At 46.1% G+C, this 6,172-nt stretch overlaps 1 pseudogene; it reads left to right on the top strand.

Annotated features, from left to right (window-relative positions):
* The first annotated feature begins 4,162 nt into the window (after window positions 1–4,162).
* Window positions 4,163–6,172, top strand: LOC149334715 (uncharacterized; annotated as a pseudogene).

Below are 6,172 nucleotides of genomic sequence, written 5' to 3'. Positions count from 1 at the left end.
GCGCAGTTGCGCACACTACCAACTGTTTATTGGTACGGGCTGCCAGATGACGGTCCCGTCCATCGCCGGGAATCGCGGGTGAAGGTGAAGCTTGTAGTCATCTCTGCTGTTTTCGGTCTCGGCTGGCAGCCACGCGAAATGGCCGGTGCCGTTCACAGCGAAAGGGAATGAGCAGACAGAGCCGAGCTGTTCAGATGCGATGGTCCAGGGTAAGATAGCCTGTAGGAGAAGAAAATGTCTCTGCATGACCGTTTGATTAGCGGCGGCGTGCCCCAAGTGGCTAGAACAGGGCAGCGGCTTACGTAGTCGTGCAATTCTGGTGGTGGTACGGGTTGCCAGATGACGGTCCCGTCCATCGCCAGGAATCGCGGGTGAAGGTGAAGCTTGATGAAATGAACGGCGGCGCAACAAGGACACTAACAAGAGAGGGGACACCACATGCGCACACTACCAACTGTTTATTGCATGGAAAGGAGGCATATTTAAACATACACCTCAGGCAAGACACTCATCGCATTATCGCTCAGAACGCAACACGTGGAAAAGAAACAGCAACATCAGGATAAAAGACAAGAACCCTTAACCTCCGCAGAAAAAACTAAAAGATTTTGATAACAGAACTTTGAGCTGGCCATGTCGTAGCAAAAGCAGAGTCAAAGATTCGTAGCAAAAGCAGAGTCAAACAAGAGAAGCAAAAGCAGTAAAAAAAAATACAATCGTAGCAAAGGCAGAGTCAAACGTATTAAGCAAAAGCAGTCAGAACCCGACAAACAACAAAACGGAAAGAAAAAAACAGTAACAAAGTTAACAACCCGCCTAAAACAAACAACCTACTGCCGCTAGAAATGCAGCGCTGAAAAGATGCACAGCACATTGCGTTACAAAAAACTGTCAAGAAAGGACACTTCATTTCTATGGAGGGATACAGTGCTTAACGGAATAAGGATTCTTGGCAGGAGTCGCGATCAGGTGGCACGAGAAATTCTTGAGGCCTTTATGATCAATAAGAAGGGAAGCACTTGTGTTAGCGACTCCTCAGTATCCCTCCATAGAAATGAAGTGTCCTTTCTTGACAGTTTTTTGTAACGCAATGTGCTGTGCATCTTTTCAGCCCTGCATTTCTAGCGGCCGTCTGTTGTTTGTTTTAGGCGGGTTGTTAACTTTGTTACTGTTTTTTTCTTTCCGTTTTGTTGTTTTTCGGGTTCTGACTGCTTTTGCTTAATACGTTTGACTCTGCCTTTGCTACGATTGTATTTTTTTTTACTGCTTTTGCTTCTCTTGTTTGACTCTGCTTTTGCTACGATTGTTTGACTCTGCTTTTGCTACGAGATGGCCTGCTCAAAGTTCTGTTATCAAAATCTTTTAGTTTTTTCTGCAGAGGTTAAGGGCTCTTGTCTTTTATCCTGTTGTTGCTGTTTCTTTTCCACGTGTTGCGTTCTGAGCGATAATGCGATGAGTGTCTTGCCTGAGCTGTATGTTTAAATATGCCTCCTTTCCATGCAATAAACAGTTGGTAGTGTGCGCATGTGGTGTCCCCTCTCTTGTTAGTGTCCTTGTTGCGCCGCCGTTCATTTCATCATGCACCAACTCGCCCTTTAGGCCATTCTTCTGAAGGTGAAGCTTGTGGCCATCTGGGCCATTTTCAGTCTCGGCTGGCAGCCACGCGAAATGGCCGGTGCCGTTGACAGCGAAAGGGAATGAGCAGACAGAGCCGAGCTGTTCAGATGCGATGGTCCATTGTAAGATATCCTGACGGAGAAGAAAATGCATCAGCATGACCTGTTGATTTGCTGCGGCGTGACCCACGATAGAGTATACCTATTACAAATTTGTCGCTCTCTGTTGCGCTCCAAGCTCGAATATGGGTGCGTCGTATATGGTTTGAGCATCCTACCTGAAACGATTGGACCCTGTTCATAATTTTGTCCTGCGCCTATCATCTGAAGCGTACAGAACGTCGCCGGCAGCCAGTCTTTACGTTGATGATAATGAACCCGCACTAGAGAATCGAAGAGCCGCACTGACATGCACGTACGTCCTAAAAATCCATTCTCTTTCAAAACACCTCTGCCACCTCATTATCACCAAGTGCTCATCTAAAAGATTATTAAACAACAAACCACATTTTATCAGGCCACCAATACTGCACTTTGAAGACAAATGCGAATAGTTAGCTGCACTTGACGCTCTACCTAATATCGCATCGAGATAATACCATTTGCCGCCATGGTACAGCCTCTCCGCAGTATGTGACTTCACAGTGACAATGGACAAAAAGCAAACGCCAAACGAACTCATGCTACTGGAATTCTTCGGACTGCATGAAAAATATGACACCCACACAGAATTTTACACTGATGGCTCAGAAACAGAAAGCCATGTTGGAAGTGCAGTAATTCAAGAAAAACTGAAAAAAAAAACAATGCGACAACCAGAATGCGCATCGGTTTTTACTGCCGAGTGTTATGCCATCTTCGTAGCAGTAGAACAAGTAGTAAGTGAGAATATCAAAAATCGCACCATTTAATTTGGTTCCTTGAGTATGCTCGGAACCCTTAATAAGAAAAAATCATACAAAATAGTTTAAATCACAAAACAAACACATAACATTATACTCTAGCACAACTTTTTGCTGGGCTAGTTGGTCAATTCTGACATACGTGAAACAGCGCGAAAGAAGAAGCCCGAAGGCGAAACGCAGAAGGGACAGAAAAGAGCGTTGTCAGTTCAGCGCTCTTTCCTGTCCCTTCTTCGTTTCTCCTTCGGGCTTCTTCTTTCGCGCTGTCTCACTTATGTCAACATTATATTCTGCTGGGTCTCTCGCCATGTTGGAATTGTGGGCAACGAGAAAGCAGATGCATGTGCTGCACAAGCACGGAATCGTCAAATAAAGAAGTATCGTTTTTATATAATTCGTGACTTGCTTCATTTCGGTTCTCAGGGGTGCCTTTGTTCGGAGTTCACCACGTGGCATATTGTGCGTTTGGTGATCTTGATTCCGCTAGACCAATGCTCGTTGCTCTGTTTGTTCACGTGAGTGTGATGTATATATGTTTTCTTTTTTCAATAAAAATTTCAGTTTCGAGTCAGCGCTCGTCTTTGTGTCCTCTTGCTTCGTCTGTCGTTTTGTTCGCGCTGTTCCTTCCCACGATGCATTATTACAAACTCGCCCAGCTATCCATCCTTCTTCATCGTCAAATAAAACAAGTGAGCATACCGCACAGAGAGAGCAGGTAAACAACAAACTGCACTCTGTAAAGCCTATTTTAGGAGAATGGCAATCATGTCGACATCAGGAAGAACATTGTACAGAAGTTTTTTTATGTCGGCGACGCATCGGACACACACACCTGACACACAACATCCTAATCGCAGACTTCCTACTGGACATCCTTCGAAGCACGGGAATCTCAGAGTAAAATACGATATGAATAACGCCTGAGGAAACTGGACGATAAAAGGTGGGCAGCTAAGGTATTTAAATACTTATACGGAAAAAGCGTTCAGTGACAATGGCGGAAAAGAACGAGCGAACTAAACAGAAGTATGCCTGACACGAGGACGGAGAAAGGAAGAGCATTAGACGGCAGGTTAAAAACGCGGAAGTTAAAGACTGGATTAACTTAATGGAAAAGGAGCGTAGTGTAGAACTATATGGATAGTGGAAAAGGCAGACCAGGAAGGGATTTTCCATGATAATTCAAGAGGCAGTGCCCTGCTGTTTGAAGCTAGGTCAGGGTGTCTCAGAACGCGCAGCTACAAAAAGAAATTTAACGAGGAAGACAGATGTGTTGTGTGCGGTAGATCTGTGGAAACAATTGAACACCTCATACTCAAATGTGATTGTATCCATCCGGATGTCGATGCAGGCACAGTCACTCTTCGTGAGGCCCTAGGGTTTAAAGATCACAACGGTCATGTAAATAAATCTGCGGTGGAAGTTAGCAAAAAGCGATTGGAAAATTGGTGGTTGAAAAGCAGAGGGGACATAAGGTTAGAAGTGTAGGAGGAAACCGTATTGAAAAAGAAAAAACGCCGAATTTCAATAACAATTTACAACACAGTTAAACCAAAGTAAAGAAAAACAGCCGAGCGCGGCGGCAAGTGGCAGCAGCCCGTTTCGGAGGGGGCGCTTCCATCCATCCGAGGGTAGGGTGCCTCGATGCGCGCGCCCCCGCGCAGGGTGAAGTCACCCTTTGAACTACTCGACGCCGCCAAAGCCGGTTTTCGCGCGCTCCCTCCGCCATTGCGTTTCCCGCGTCGACCTCGCCGCTCTGCTAGGGTCCTAGGGACCCTAGCTCTGCTGTCGTGCGGGCGGCACTGCTGCGTGCCTGCGTTCGCATGCCTTTCATCGCCGTGCAATGACTGGATGTTGTGTTCCTCAGTGCTCCAACCATTCGAGAAATGGTTGGAGGATGTTCCATTTTCCAAGAGACCCGAAAAGGAGGCTTCTGTGGCTGGTCTGGATCAAGCGTGACAAGTGGCAACCGACGAACTCCTCATGTGTCTGTAGTGTAAGTGCTGCATGTTGGTTCAGTGCTGTTTTTGTTGCTATTCACCACTGTTGCGTTTAGCCAGCTAAGTGTAGTACAACATTTGCATTGGTCAGATGTCATTTACGCACTATTCGTTTTGCTCGGCGTAAAAAAAAGGCACGTTTCAGCGCCGAACCGCCCATTGCCTCCCGCTTGCCTGTTTGCATCCGAAATTGCATGACGCAATGTTTTCGCTCGTGAATGCGTACCAAACGTGCTTCCGCCGCTTCTGTTCATTATAGAATAATTGCCTTTACGAGGCGCTTGTCAGCGAACCGCGGCCGACACGAATCAAGGCACAGAGCACGAGAACAAGCGAGGGCACATAGGCTGTTGCAATTACTGTGCATTTGAGTTGTCTAAGAACCAGTACGGATTAATTTACTTACAGTTTTCGAGTTTTGGGCACGTATGCTGCGGTAGCGTGCGCTGACTGTTAGCTCGATGCTTCGTCCAACGACGCCGCATTAGGTATGTAAATGAGGTTAACAGAATATGTTGTTATGTGCAGTTTGAGGCGCTCATTAAAGTAATTAGACTGATATATTTGGACTACTTTGTTTTCTTGTGCGCTATGTTCATTGTTTTCATTCTCGAGCAGGAAATGCGGGACTCATTCCAATAAAAAATTAATCTGCAGGCTCATTTCGAAGACAAGAGCTTCGAACAAAACCGCGCGGATGGATGGAAGAAGCTCAAGCCCAATGCTGTCCCAACGGTGTTCCCATTCAAAGGTCAGATACCTGCTAAAATTGGTGCTTGTTGCCATGTTGCTTATTGCCTCGTCGTCTACATCTGAGAACGTTGATTGAGGAAGTGGTTGGTGTGCATGCATGTTAAGTTTTCTGGCGCGTCTTCTGTGGACCCTTTTCAAAACTTTGGAGGTGAGCTCCTTGGCACTGCAAAATTCATTCACCCTGACCGCCAAACCAGCTTTGGGGTAAAAAAAAAAAAAGGTGCAATGCTGCAGACATATATAGCCCAATGCCGCGTTCCTTTCCTTTACACGACACGCTGTCAGGATAAAGGATTAGCACCAGCTTTGCGTAGCCACTACTTTTGTTGAAGGGGGGTGAAAAACAGCTGCACGTGACGTTTAGGATGGGCCGTCATGGTGAAGGGTCCTTTGGAATGCAAAAAAGCTTACTTTCGGAGTTTTTCAAAAGGACCACTATTTTAAATATGTAATGTGCTCTTTTCGCTTATTTATCTGCTTCCAGAACTTCCTAAAGAGCGGAGGCCACCAAGGGACGGAAGTGTGCATGTGCCTGCATTAATCAATGATGAGGCTGCCGCACAAGGTTCTTCACCAGACGTGAGAAGCGTCCTTCCCTTAAACACGCAAGAGTATCCTCCAGCAGATTCATCGTCAGACGGAGTGATAAATGAGACATTGGTGGGTACAGAAAACAGCAATGCTAGTCAACAACTTACTCCGGCCGCCACGGATGTACGGCCTCAAGAAACTGCAGTGGTTCGTGCGACCCAACCCTTCGATTCTGAGGCAGCAGAGCTTAGGAAGAAGATAGCAGATCTCACAGCAGCCAATAATAAGCTGAAACATTACCATAAAGAGTCTAAGAACACTGTCAAAAACTACAGAAGCAGAATCGCAAGCTGCAGAAAGAGGCAGCTAA

The sequence above is a fragment of the Amblyomma mixtum genome, chromosome 8 (assembly GCF_055824585.1).
Source record: "Amblyomma mixtum isolate Tamu chromosome 8, ASM5582458v1, whole genome shotgun sequence".
NCBI lineage: Eukaryota > Metazoa > Arthropoda > Arachnida > Ixodida > Ixodidae > Amblyomma > Amblyomma mixtum.
The sequence above is the reverse complement of the archived record's forward strand: the minus strand, read 5'-3'. Positions and strand labels throughout refer to the sequence as shown.